We start from the raw sequence: 15,522 nt of genomic DNA, 5'->3' as shown, positions 1-15,522 counted from the left end.
CTCCAGCTGGGCGCATCCACTTCTTCCAGGATGGAAGGCCCAGGTTGTTCTTCGTCAGCCTCTGCTGGGGTTGAGGGAAGGCTGCAGGGAAGGGTAGAAAGTGATTCCCTGGCTTCAGTCTGGTCATCCAGAAACCGCAGTGACATTGCCATAGCCTGGGTACATACACTTGCGCTGCTGCTGCTCCTGATCTGAGTGATTTCTGGATCTTATTATGCTCCTTCTTATACATGTTCCTCAAGATCCCAATTTTCTTTCCCAAGAACACGATGGTTGCATCGGGGACCTGAGTCTTCACAAATTCCAGAAATTTCTGCAGCGTTGACCTCCTAGTTTGTTTATTATAATATAATCTGTGTTTCCCCTCCCACAAATTCCACATTTTCCTGTACCTGTCTATGAAACTGGCCATGAATTCTGGGTCCTTAAAGTGATTCATATTTGCTGTAAGACAATACACCAGACAAAAACACTAATGTCAGCCTAAACTCTCATAATCCCAATTAGGGATGAGCTTCGAGTTCGAGTCGAACTCATGTTCGACTCGAACATTGGCTGTTCGCAAGTTCGCCGAACAGCGAACAATTTGGGGTGTTCGCGGCAAATTCGAATGCCGCGGAACACCCTTTAAAAGTCTATGGGAGAAATCAAAAGTGCTAATTTTAAAGGCTTATATGCAAGTTATTGTCATAAAAAGTGTTTGGGGACCCGGGTCCTGCACCAGGGGACATGGATCAATGCAAAAAAAAGTTTTAAAAACGGCCGTTTTTTCAGGAGCAGTGATTTTAATAATGCTTAAAGTCAAACAATAAAAGTGTAATATCCCTTTAAATTTTGTAGCTGGGGGGTGTCTATAGTATGCCTGTAAAGGGGCGCATGTTTCCCGTGTTTAGAACAGTCTGACAGCAAAATGACATTTTGAAGGAAAAAACCCATTTAAAACTACTCGCAGCTATTGTACTGCCGACAATACACATAGAAGTTAATTGATAAAAACGGCATGGAAATTCCCCACAGGGGAACCCCGAACCAAAATTTAAAAAAAAAAATGACGTGGGAGTCCCCCTAAATTCCATACCAGGCCCTTCAGGTCTGGTATGGATATTAAGGTGAACCCCGGCCAAAATTTAAAAAAAAAATGACGTGGGGTTTCCCCTAAATTCCATACCAGACCCTTCAGGTCTGGTATGGATTTTAAGGGGAACCTTGCGCCAAAAAAAAAAAAAAAAAACGGCGTGGGGTCCCCCCAAATATCCATACCAGACCCTTATCCGAGCACGCAACCTGGCAGGCCGCAGGAAAAGAGGGGGGGACGAGAGTGCGCCCCCCCTCCTGAACCGTACCAGGCCACATGCCCTCAACATTGGGAGGGTGCTTTGGGGTAGCCCCCCAAAACACCTTGTCCCCATGTTGATGAGGACAAGGGCCTCATCCCCACAACCCTGGCCGGTGGTTGTGGGGGTCTGCGGGCGGGGGGCTTATCGGAATCTGGAAGCCCCCTTTAACAAGGGGACCCCAGATCCTGGCCCCCCCCTGTGTGAAATGGTAAGGGGGTACTTACCGGCCCGGAGTAGAAAATGAAGAAGAGAAGAAGAGAAGAAGAGAAGAAAAGAAGAAAAGAAGAAGAGAAGAAGATGAAGAAGATGAAGAGAAGAGCGGGAGCCTCCCCCCATGCCATGGGTGCGGAGCGGCCCGATGAGAAGAAGATAGAAGATGCCGCGGAGGAGATGCTGGACGAGAACGCCGGAGGAAGAACCAGAAGAACCAGAAGAAGAAGAAGATGAAGGAAGATAGAAGAAAGAAGAAGCATTTAAATAAAGGAATTGTCAAAAACTGTCTCTTGTCATTTTTAACATTTTTGACAGTTTTTTAGTGAAATGGTAGGGGTAAGTACCCCCTTACCATTTCACACAGGGGGGGGCCGGGATCTGGGGGTCCCCTTGTTAAAGGGGGCTTCCAGATTCCGATAAGCCCCCCGCCGCAGACCCCCACAACCACCGGCCAGGGTTGTGGGGATGAGGCCCTTGTCCTCATCAACATGGGGACAAGGTGTTTTGGGGGGCTACCCCAAAGCACCCTCCCAATGTTGAGGGCATGTGGCCTGGTACAGTTCAGGGGGGGGCTGCACTCTCGTCCCCCCCTCTTTTCCTGCGGCCTGCCAGGTTGCGTGCTCGGATAAGGGTCTGCTATGGACTTTTGGGGGGACCCCACGCCGTTTTTTTTTTTTTTTTTGGCGCGGGGTTCCCCTTAAAATCCATACCAGACCTGAAGGGTCTGGTATGGAATTTAGGGGGAACCCCACATCATTTTTTTTTTAATTTTGGCCGGGGTTCCCCTTAATATCCATACCAGATCTGAAGGGCCTGGTATGGAATTTAGGGGGACTCCCACGTCATTTTTTTTTTTAAATTTTGGTTCGGGGTTCCCCTGTGGGGAATTTCCATGCCGTTTTTATCAATGAACTTCTATGTGTATTGTCGGCAATGCAATAGCCGCGAGTAGTTTTAAATGGGTTTTTTCCTTCGAAATGTCATTTTGCTGTCAGACTGTTCTAAACACGGGAAACATGCGCCCCTTTACAGGCATACTATAGACACCCCCCAGCTACAAAATTTAAAGGGATATTACACTTTTATTGTTTGACTTTAAGCATTATTAAAATCACTGCTCCTGAAAAAACGGCCGTTTTTAAAACTTTTTTTTGTATTGATCCATGTCCCCTGGGGCAGGACCCAGGTACCCAAACACTTTTTATGACAATAACTTGCATATAAGCCTTTAAAATTAGCACTTTTGATTATTCATGTTCGTGTTCCATAGACTTTAATGGTGTTCGCGTGTTCGAACGAATTTTTTTCCTGTTTGTATGTTCTGGTGCGAACCGAACAGGGGGGTGTTCGGCTCATCCCTAATCCCAATATAGAGCTCAATCTTGAAACAGTATAGGCCACTGATGGCTCAAGTTAAAATTTTACCTTCTTTTAGGATGCTCGCCACTTCCGTTCCTCCTTCCTCCGCACACAGATCGTACGTGCAACACATGCGTGTTAGCTTGATATACACTGCGCATGCGTGAAACTCCGCCTGCATTGCCCCCCCCTGACGTTCTTTCGAGAATATTCCCCGTCCCTTCTCTTTCGGCATGCAGTAGGAGCGATATGGCAGAGACACAGCAGGTGCGTGATAATAGCAGTAACGAGGAGGAGAAAAGCCAGGAGGCAGAAACGTCCTGATCCCGGAGAAGATTTAAGGCCTTAAATATGGCCTTTATAGAGATGGTGGAGATGGTGGACATCTTGAGGAGGAATGACTATGATGGGTAGCATGGACTGTACCTTAACCCAAATGTGAGAAAGGCCAAGATCATGACTAAAGTTGTGAAGAGTCTGCACAGAAATTTTGGGCTACGACGATCCAAGGAGCAATTGAGGAAACGCTGGTCAGACCTGAAACTGAGGGAGCAGGATCAGTATAGAAGAATCAAGAAGTGCTTCTAAAAAGTAAGTAGTTGTCGTGTGTTCCTATCATTATTATTATACTTGCATGCTGCTCCACGTGCTTTTCTTTACTGTTGTACAGTTTAAAATGGCGACTTTCATGTTCGTGGGCACAGTAATCGGTCTTAGGAAACATCGTTCGCTCATTAAGTACGATGTTTTGGGCAGATACAGGTTAAATACATTAGGTCATGCCTATATGTATAAAAATAAGTTTTTTACATTGCTGCCTAGATGTGTTTGTAACTAGAATGAAATGCAAGCTTGATTCAGTGTAATGTAAGGAGGGGACACTCATCAGCTGTTTACACATCTGGACTCAGGAGCACTAGTGTTGGACACAAGAACAAACTTTTTAAGGTGTCCCACACAGGTGCTCCAGTGGATACTTGGGGTGTCTCCATGTGTGAAAATTGTCACAAAAAGGTGAGTATTCCAGCTTTAGTAAGGTAAAAAATCATGTCTTCAGCCTGGAACTCTGCCCAAAACAGACAATTGTACCCCACTTCCCAGCAATGTTTCATATTCCTATTTCTGGACTCAAATATCTGTGTGCTAAGTATACCTTTTGTTTCATTCTCATAGGGGAGAAAAGACTCGGAGGACACCACTCAGAGGACACCAGGAACCCCACACCTCACAAAGAAGGGAAACTCAGCACAACACCACACCCCGAGGATCTGGAGGAAAGAGAGGTGGAGGAAGTTGGTGAACTTGTCACCACAACAGGTGAGTGTCTGACACCCCAGCTTCAGGTAATATATGTATGCCTGCATATTTATAATACATGTTTTTACTCAAATTTTTAGGTGATGTGCTGGTTGTGGAAGAGCAAGCTGAACATTTCACAAGTGACAGTGCACAAAGGCTAATCCAGGACATCATGGTGTGGAATTGTGAAATTGACATCATACGGAATAAACTCATTGTTATGGAACATCAAATGAAGAACATGATTGATGTGTTGGGGAGAATCTAAATATCTTCCAAATGCCACCATTTTACCATTTGTTGTACTAAACAAAAATATTTTTTTTACATTTTAAAAGCCAAATTTTGAAGATGCACACGGTGTGTCAACATGTGCTATCTGCCATCAGGAGATATCAATGTACGCCTTTTGTGGGTGCAACCCCTTCCTCATACCTCTAGTAGGTGAGAGGAAGGGGTTGCACCCCCAAAACACGTCCATTGATCCCCCATGATGGGAGATATCACATGTTGACATCAGGTATGGGATCAGGAGGGAAATGCCCATTTTGACTCCCAAATTGTGTGAATCTTCAAAATTTGGCCTTTACAGGGGTGACCCCATCTGATGAAGGCAATATCAACACATTTTGGACATATTATAATGTCTGATATTGCCTTCATTTTTTCTGCGTTGAAATTTGTAAGTTCCAGAGTTGTGTATGTTATGTTTTGAAACATGCCTGTTTATACCAAAAAAATAAAAAATTGTAAAAAACTTGAGAAAAAAAATATTTTCAAAAATTTTTTATAATGCACATGTGAATGTGCACAGAGTAAAATGTTTGATAATCAACAATGTGTGGCTTCTTTCAATGCTCAATACCAGTTTTTTAAGTAATTTTGTGTTTACAGTGAAAATGGGGCTCATTTACTAAAGGAAAATACACTTGGCACTACAAGTGCAGTGAGTTTGGGACCCAAAAAAAAAGCCTTTGGCACTCTGCCTGAATTTAAGGACAACAATAACATTTGGACACATTTTAGGGGGTGTTTAGGATAAAGCAAAACTATGGAGCTGACAAAATACATTTTTAAGTGACTAGGCTAGGTGTATATGGGCCCAGGATAGCATGCTGGGGAGGTTAGTGAAGGCAAATATGTATGAAGGACAAAAAAGGACCATTAAAAGCTTACAGTGAAAATGGGGCTTATTTACCAAAGGAAAATACACTTGGCACTACAAGTGCACTAGTAGAACCTAGGAGACAGTTAAAAAGAAACACAAGCAATAAAGAAAATTCAAGATTTTATCAGATTTTTTTTTTTAATTAAAAAATTATTTAGACATTGTCTGGCATAGCAATGGCCCCCCTACCCGTAAAATAATTGACATATTTCTGGCTAACTTCCTGGGCGCTTTGGGGTGCCAAGCCAGGACGGCCAGTATCCAGGCCCGTCAGGGGATTAGCAGGAAGTCCGGCCTGAGGCCCAACTGAGGAAAGATCATTTTGGCCATTTTTACGTTAAAAATTGTGCAATATGCAGCAGGATAATATGATGTGGTTAATTTTGTAGTCCGCCATATGTATTGCTGTCAGAAACAGGCGGAACCGGCTGGCCATTATCCCAAAGGCATTCTCAACAACTCTTCTGGCTCTGGCCAGCTGGTAGTTAAAAACCCTCCTCTCCGGGGTGAGGGTCCTCTGGGTGAATGGCCTCATCAGGTGCTCGCCCAGACCGAATGCTTCATCAGCAATAAAGACGAACAGGAGTCCTTCAACGTTGTCCGCAGCAGGTGGCAATGCCAGGCCACCAGTCTGGAGACATTGGTAGAACTCAGTCTGGGCGAAGACTCCTCCAGCCAACATCTGGCCATTCTTTCCCATGTCCACATAGAGGAACTCATATTGTGCCGACACCACCGCCATCAACACTATACTATTAAAACCCTTATAATTGTAATAGTAAGACCCCGAATGGGGTGGTGGCGTGATGTGGACGTGCTTCCCATCTATAGCCCCTCCACAGTTGGGAAAGTCCCAGCGGTCGGCAAAATGGGAGGCTACAGTCTGCCATTCCTGTGGCGTTAAAGGAAACTGTGGAGTCAAACCAGACAAAAAAAATTAGTACTTTTGCACATAACATTGCAAGCAGATTACACAAAAACATTCTTGGCCAACATCAGAATAACATTTATTTTAAGGAGTATTTAAAGGCAAAAATATAAGGCCCACTTATTAGATTCCTCACCCCCTCTGATGACCCATTGTAAAAATTTTAGGGGGGGAGGTCGAGTTTTGGACCCAAAAAAAAGCCTCCGGCACTCTGCCTGAGTTTAAGACAACAATATCATTTGGACACATTTTAGGGGGTGTTTAGGGTAAAGCACTACTATGGAGCTGACAAAATACATTGTTAAGTGACTAGGCTAGGTGTATATGGGCCCAGGATAGCACGCTGGGGAGGTTAGTGAAGGCAAATATATATGAAGGACAAAAAAGGACCATTAAAAGCTTACAGCATGCATGAGGACAAAGGGGACATTCACAGCATATTACAATGATGGTAATTAGGGAATGATGAAAAAAATATAATACATTAGCAAACATTAAATACATAGAATGTGATGTTAAAGGAAAAAACTTACCCTAATATAGTCCTTCTGCAGCACCTGTATGATGGCAGAGCAGGTCTCTGGAATAATGATCCCCAGAGCCTGGGGAGAGATGCCTGTAGAGAACTTGAGGTCCTGTAGACTTCTCCCCGTCACCAAGTACCGCAAATGTGATGACTAGCCTCTGCTCTGGAGTGATGGCTTGCCGCATGCAGGTGTCCTGCTTCATAACTAAGGGGTCAGCAAAGCCAACAGATGGTGAAAAATGGGGTCCGTCATCCGGAGAAAGTTCCTTAAATCATCAGGTTTATTCTCCTGGATCTCACGCAGCAAAGGCATATGAGAGAATTGGCCACACTGGAGTAACTAATTTTTGGTCCATTAATTCCTCCCCACCCTGTTCATGGACTGGGCTTGGGTCCAAGTATAAACCCCAACACCAAGCCCCCACAGAACTTGAACTCTATGACAAGTACGTACCCGCAACATGGCTTCAAAACGGTCGGCTGGTCAGAATGAACTAACAGAACGCACTGAAGAACAGCAAGGCCTGTGAAGAGCAAGCTGAAAATCAGAAACCAGCGGACAAGAACGCACTAAGAAGCAGATACAAACTGACTACACGCACTGAAGAACAGATACAAACCCACAAGCACAAACTGAAGAGCAGTAACGGACTGAAAAGAGCAAAAGCTGAAAAGCGCGAATCGCCTCTCACCAAACTTCTACTAACACGAGATAAGCACGAGATTAGCAGAAGGAAACAAAAGGGTGGTGCTCTGGCTACTGACCTTCCTTTTTCTAGTCCCGTCGTACGTGTTGTACATCACCGCGTTCTTGACGGTCGGACTTTGGTGTGACCGTGTGTATGCAAGACAGCTTGAGCGGAATTCTGCCGGAACTCCATCGGAAAAACCTTCAGAGTTTATTCCGACGGCAAAACCGGTCGTGTGTACAGGACATAAGGCTTCTCAAGAGGCTGTGGGAAGTTGGTGTTATTGCACCATGCCGTAGGCAAATAGGCTAGAATTTGTAGTTTATCTGTAATGTTTATTCTTTTTTTTTAACAGTTGTTTTTAGGAATACTGCTTGAGTAGTTTTGCAATAGGAGGTAAGGTCTAACAAACTGATGGGATTTGTTTTACGTAAATGATCTCCTTGAGCACCAGTTATGAAAAAAATAAAAATGTTTATAGGGCTCAACAGAATGAGTCACAGTGACTATTTCATTATCTGACTGTTCCATCTGTAATTGCAGTCAGGCAGAGCGAGTCTCAAAACAGGCACTTACAGCTTTTTGATCTTTCTAGCTAGACCATAGTGTTCTCAGAATCCTTTGTAATGCATGTAATGTGTATTTGTAAAGAAAAGATTAGTAAAACAGATGTAAAACATCAGTTGTAAAAAATAAATGAATTAGAAAACATCATCCAAATCATTGTAATTGCCCTATATATACAGCAACTAAAATTCTTTTGTTTCACAATAAATTTCGGCTATATAGAAAACACATTTGAGCACAGTACATGCTCATCTGAAACCCAATTAATGCTTTTAGAAGATCAACTCTTATTTTCTAGTCCAGTCAGTATTGGTACACAGAGGTTTAGCAAAATGTCAAGATGAAAATTCCATGTTCACCTGCACACTCAATACTTCCCATGTTTAACCCTGCTACTATAGAGGAAGCCACTAAACTTTTTTCTAGTGCCCAACTAACTACCTACCCCCTGGATCCCATTTACCCGCAAATATTATTGTTACCCTCATGCTGTATCCTACAGTCTCTAACTCACATCTTCAGTCTTTCTATCTACTAGCATCTTCCCCAACTCACTAAAAAAGGCACTGGTCCCCTCCATACTTAAAAAGCCCTCACTAGGCCCTATCAATCTTAAAGCTAAACCGCACTTATTTTTATTTATTTTTTAACACTGCAATGTAAAGACATAATGTGCTAGTATGCATCACCTTAGAACTAAGCCTTCCAGCACTGCGCTGCCACCGCAGACAGGCGCTTCCATCTTCACCTTCTTTTCCTTCCAGGTTCGTGTACTCTGACCATCTGATTGGCCGTGCTTTGATGATGTCTTTCCCCCGACAGAGCTCTAAAGGGATCGCACAGGTATACCGTCCATTCAGAGCGCATACACTGGCTGCATGCAATGTGTATATCTCCTAAACCGTGAAGGTGTAGGAGATATTCGCTGTACCTACAGGTAAGCCTTACTATAGGCTTACCTGTAGGTTCAACTTTTAACAAAGGGTTTACTTCCATTTTAACAACCTAAGAACCTCTCCTTGCTCCCTTTTAGCTCCAAACTCTTTGATCGCCTAGACTACAACCACCCAAGCTACCACCTCACCGAGAATAACCCTCCTGATACCCTTCTGTCTGGATTTGGCCTTTAACACTCCACAGAAACTGTTCTCCTATAACTCATGAACAACCTACTAATACCTAAAGCCAATGGCCACTCTTCTGTACTCGTTAAACCCAAAAAATATTCGTGCATTTACTAAAAAATATTTAGGTCACTATTAGTGAATAAACTAAGTGACAAAAATATATTTTAAAATTAATTAAAAGGACTGCTACATTAAAACCACCAATCAGATTAGGGTGGATAATACACTACAATAAAGCAATATTCTAAAGTACGCTGTCCTTATATAAATAAATACATCTCAAATAAATACAGTAAAGTGCCTTAATCATATAATAAACTCATTTTCATCATCATAAAACAGCATGTGTTACAAACAGGCAACAGGTCCAAGCAGTCAGCCCAAATTGCAGAACGACGTCACATGTGAGGCCCCGCCCAATGTGTTTCTCCATAACAAGCGTGATCTGAGCCTCGGCTGTTTATTACACATGCTGTTTTATTTATTGAATATTGTAAGTGTATTTTCATTGTTTCATTAAAAACATTTGGTAAAAATTTACACTGTGTGGATATCCCTCTGCACTTTAATCCCCTCCGTGGAGTCTATTTCGGGTTAAGTGTTCGGGGAGCTTTTGTATTCTGGATTGCGGTGTATGTGGCTGCTATGCAGCAAGGTGTTTAGTGATCTCCTTGTGGGATCAGAGCACCTGGTAAGGAGCTAATTTAACTGTTTGTGGTGATTTCTTTCAGGAGCACTTTTCATGGTGGTTCACAATATCAAAATTTTTTCACTACAAGAGAGAAGAAAAGTTAATGTTTTGGAACTGAGTACTTTTTGCACTTTATAACATACTTGTACTATAATTCATATGGATTTGTTAATATAAGATGATTTTATTATATGTTTGAGGCACTTTACTGTGTTTCTTATGATATGAATTAATTTAAGGACAGCGCACTTTGGAATATTGTTTTACCGTATTCTGTACTTTTACTTTTGGATCTTCCTGCTGCCTTTAACACACTCCTCAAAAAGCTCTATTTCCTTGGTCTGTACTCTTCATTGGTTCTCAACTTACCTACCTCACCGCACCTTCAGTGTCACATACAACTCTACCTCCTTCTCAACCAACTTATTCTCGATATACATCTCCTCCCTAGGTCAGGTGATAGCCTCCCATGGCTTCCAATACCATCTCTATGTTGACAACACCTATCAGTTGCCTCATGCGTCACTAATTTACTAACAGACATTTCAGTATGTATGTCACACCACGTCCTCAAATTGAATCTATCCAAAACTAAGCTCATAATATTTCCTCCCCCACGTGCCCCTTCCACTGACTTCTCTGTCAAGATTGCTGGCACAACTATCAGTCCGTCCTTGCGCACCAGGGTACTAGGTGTAATTCTGGACTCTGAACTCTCCTGTCGGTCCCACATACAATAACAGATCTTGCCACCTCAACTTCAGTAACTTCTCCAAAATATGCCCCTTCTTAACCAACAACACCAAAAAACCTTTTAATTCACTCCCTGGTTATCTCTGACCTCGACTATTGTAACTTTCTCCTCACTGGCTTACCTTTACATAAAGAAGAAAAAAGGGTCAGGTGCCAACACCATTGAAATTGACCCATACTTTATAAAATTAAACTTAATGTCCTTTAATGTAAAATAATAATAAAACATCTATAAACATGCAATGAAATCCACCGCCATCCTCTGTTTACTCTGAAAAAATCTTGCAACTGTGGCAACTTCACTGTTTTCTTTTAATAATTAAGAAGGTGCCTTTAGTTATGCTATTTATCTTTTCATAAGCTATCACCCCTTCAGTCCATTATGGATGCTGCTGCCACACTCATCCACCTTTCCAACCATTCAGGGTCTGCTACCCTTCTCTGCCAATCTCTTCACTGGCTTCCACTCACTCAAAGAAAAATCCACTATTCTGTCCCCAGCTATATTACTAAGCTTGTCTCAAAATACCGACCAAGCCATTCTCTTCGCTCCTCCCAAGATCATCCCCCCACAGGTATTACCTTTTGTATCATATGACATCCCCCTGTAGATCATAAGCTCTAAAAAGCAGGGCCATCTAATTCCTTTTGTATTGAATTATATTGTAAATGTGCTGTCTGCCTTCATTTTGTAAAGTTCTGTGCAAACTATTGGCGCTGTATAAATCCTTAATAATAATAATACACATTTTATGAAAAGGCAGCACTTTCTTTTTTAAGATTTGGACAGAGTTGGAAGAGATTAGACCATCTCTTTACTTTGTATTGCTATATATGTGCCTGCTGTGTCCCCCAGTTGGACTCAAAAAGCAAAATATATCTTGATAGAAGTCCCAAAACGATATTAAAGCCTTGTTTTTTTGCTTGTTTTTTTTAAACAAAAATAACTAACATGTTATACTTACCTGCTCTTCCCTCCTGCTGGTTGCCCCAAAGCAAACAGCTTGCTCTGGGTGCACCCAAGCAGGCGCGCTCCTGAGCCACGGCTCTGTGTGTTCATTCACACATGGAGCTGCGGCTCGGCCCTGCCCCCTCCATCTCTTGATTGGCTCACCAGCTGTGATCGACAATGTGATTGACCATCACTGAATCGAGAGGGTGCTCAGGTAAGTATTACGGGGGGCTGGGGGGAATGCTGCATACAGAACCTTGTGCTTTTACAACCACTTTAATCATTCCTTACTCTATCTAAGCCCAAAATTCCACACTTACCTTCAGATTTGTACAGTTGTACAAGTTCCCCTTCTATATTGAAATTGCTGACTCTGATTGAATTGCACACTGTGAACTTCTCATGGTGTGTATTAGCAATGGTGACAAGGATAGAGTCCTCCTCATTTCCTGGCTGGTGGACATCCAGCGTCATCTTACAGTCCCTGGCCCACCCCTTCAATTTTTGGAATTACAGTTCAATCAGAGAGGCTCAGTGTCACATGCCTATGTTACCTAGCATGGCCTGCATGCAAAGGCAGCCTGCTTAGGAAAGTGTATACTCCTCCATACTCACATTGATCAGTCTGTCCCACACTGTCACTTACAGCCAATATGGTATGGAGCGCAACCAACTCTGTGACTGTGCAAATCTAAAGCCAGAAAGTACTGTAGCTAGCAATCCTAAATGCAGAGAAGCAAACGAGTAGAAAGATTACCTAAATCCCATAGATACCAATGTCTAATGCCGCGTACACACGAACGGACTTTACGGCAGACTTTTCCCGGCGGACGGGATTTCGTCGGACAATTCGATCGTGTGTGGGCTCCAGCGGACTTTGTTTTCTCAAAAGTTGGACGACTTAGATTTGAAACATGTTTTAAACCTATCCGTCGAACTCGAGTCCGGTCGAAAAGTCCGCTCGTCTGTATGCTAGTTCGACGGACAAAAAGCCACGCTAGGGCAGCTATTGGCTACTGGCTATGAACTTCCTTGTTTTAGTCCGGTCGTACGTCATCACGTACGAATTCGACGGACTTTGGTGGATTGTGTGTAGGCAAGTCCGTTCATTCGGAAAGTCTGTCATAAAGTCCGTCAAAAAGTCCGCCGGGCAAAGTCTGCCGTAAAGTCAGCTCGTGTGTACGCGGCATAAGAGGCATTTAGGCCTCCTTATCAAGGTGATGAGACATAAAGGCAACCACATATTGTATACCACAGATATACAGGTTTACTAAAACTGGTGCACACACAATCTGGTGCAGCTGTGCATAGTAACCAATCAGATTCCAACTTCAGCTTGATCAGTTAGCTTTGACAATAAAACCTAGACGCTGATTGGTTTCTATGCACAGCTGCACCAGATTCTGTGTGCACCAGCTTTAGTAAATCTCCACCATAATGAGAACTAGGTCCACCTGGAATCATCCCACTTGCTCAGTGACCATATATGCACGTTCCAGAATATAAATTGATCATTTTTTAACAAACAGTGAACCACCTCTGAACAGCAGCCAACCTTACCAAAACGATAATAAGGAAAGTACTCATGGTCCCTGTGATGCACAGGTGACATCTTCTTGATTTGGCAAGGCTGTCTAGTTGGGTTTGATACGTCTGTGATTCCATACACCATACCCCAATTCATACTCTGGAACATGCATATATGATCATTGAGCAGGTGGGATTTTCTCAGGTGGACCTGCCTCGTTCTCATTATACCTGTATATATCTGTGGTTTACAATATGTGTTTACGGCTATGTCTATTTATCTTGATAAAGGGGGTTTGCGTGCCTCTGAAACATTGCTTTTATAGGATTTCAGTCCAATTTCTGCTATTAAACGTGCCTGTAAGTCATTTACTGGGGACCAAACCCAATGCTGTAACTTCTGGTTGCTTCCGGTATCTCCTCTGTGGTGTAAATCCTCCAATTGGGGCTCTGGGACTTCAGGGGTAAACCATATGCAGCAGGTGATAAAGGAAAGAGAGAGCTCCTCATAGAGTAAAATCCTCGGTTTACTGGTTAAAAAACAGCATACAAAATATAAAAAACTGTCATAATGACAGGACCAGCGTCACTGGTCAAACCCTCGGCCTGTGTAGTTGTGAAGACATACATTTATAAGAGGAATTAAAGTTAAGGAGGAGCAGGCGCTGCCTTTATAATAATTGTTCGGAGTTGAAACAGTCATATTAAATAACAATTGGCATACTGTAGAAGAGGACAGTTTAAAATTAAAACAAAAGTGGGGTTGGTGGCGCTACCTATAGGCCAGAAGGTGATTAATCAAAACCCTCTATGTGTGAAGGTGGATTAGCAAATGGTGTGGCAACCAGTATGGGTATAATACTCCACTAGTTTATAAAACCTCATGTGCTAGATAATCAAAAAAACACCCTATAGAAATGGACAGTTTAACACAGCTCCCAGCATTGCATTACACTGTAATGTTAATGAAGGACTGCTTTTGCTAGAAGGTTGGTGTTATGCTGTGTAACTAGATTGCAGTAGCCCATTGAAGGAGATCCTTGGAAGGTTCTGCAGAACAAGACAGTGTCCCTTACACTGTTCCTACTCACCAGGAACTTTTCCCTGTGCTAAGAACTGTCCCTAGCCAGCAGGTTCCTTTCCCTAATCTGTCACTCGCTCAAAGCATGCCCGAATGATATGGGATTCCCTATTTAAAGGCTCCTTCAGTAAGATGGCTACCTGAACTTTCGTAGGAATTGGATATCAAATAAGATACCTACTTTCACAGTGAGAACTAATGGAGTCCATAAGGGGACAATTCCCTTTATCACAGTCCAGGGTGAAATGCGCCCGATCGGGAGGCTCGTGTCAGCGCTGCTAGTTGCCAAGCAAACAGCCAGGTAAGCCGATCCACTATGAGGAGCCGGCGGCGCATGCTCAGACGTGCCCTGTCATCGACACTGGTCGCCATGCGACCCGTCCAGCCAGCCAATCCGGACCGGGCCACGCATGCTCACTGCGGCCGCTTGTAGTCGGGATACAAGAAACGCTGGACAGCGAGTGCCACCTCAGAAACCAGTGACGTGGGTGTGCCTATCCACTGAATGTCTCAATTCATCAAGCTGCTACGTAGGGAGGGGGAGGAAGGAAAAAGGTGTGCAGATGTGATAAGCAGAAATTAGAAAAAGGAGAAAAACAAAAGAAAGAACAGAAACCTATATCTATAGTGCACTGTTGATTGCAGAGAGAAAAGAAAGAAAAAAAGTGAAAAGAGTAAAAAAAGAAGAAAAGGAAAAAAGAAAAGGAAACTAGAAAAAGAAAAAGAAAAAAGGAAACTGAATAAAAGAAAGCTAAATAAAGGAAAAGAAAACTAGATACAATTATGTGACAATAACAAACTAATATTGAAAAATAAAATAAAATAATATAAACAAAATAAACAAAACTAAAATATAAATACATACATATAAATAAATATAAAACTGAAAAATATAAAAAAATAATAATAAACCAAAAAAAAAAAAAAATAATAATAATAAAATAAATATAAAAATAAATATAAAACTAGTGAACAATGAAGGATAGAGAAATAAAGATAAAGAATGGGGTGGGGGTTGGGTTGGGGGGGATACATCTTACATAGAATTAGAGGCAAGGATCAGAATGTAAAATGAAAGATGAAGAATAAAGAAAATAGCATAATTGAGCGGGTAACAGGGAATGGGCCTCAAGGAAAAGCACTTTTACTGTGAAGAAATATGTAGAAAAGTACGTATACATAAACTGTTGTGATGTCAGGCCATCGGCCTGAAGTCCCCAGATTGGGAGGGGGAAAGGGTAAAAAAAAGGGGGGGGGGGTTGGGGAGAATAAAAAGGGGTGAGAAAGGGAGGGCAAAGGTAGATA

Source organism: Aquarana catesbeiana, linkage group LG11, assembly GCF_042186555.1.
Source record: "Aquarana catesbeiana isolate 2022-GZ linkage group LG11, ASM4218655v1, whole genome shotgun sequence".
NCBI lineage: Eukaryota > Metazoa > Chordata > Amphibia > Anura > Ranidae > Aquarana > Aquarana catesbeiana.
The sequence above is the reverse complement of the archived record's forward strand: the minus strand, read 5'-3'. Positions refer to the sequence as shown.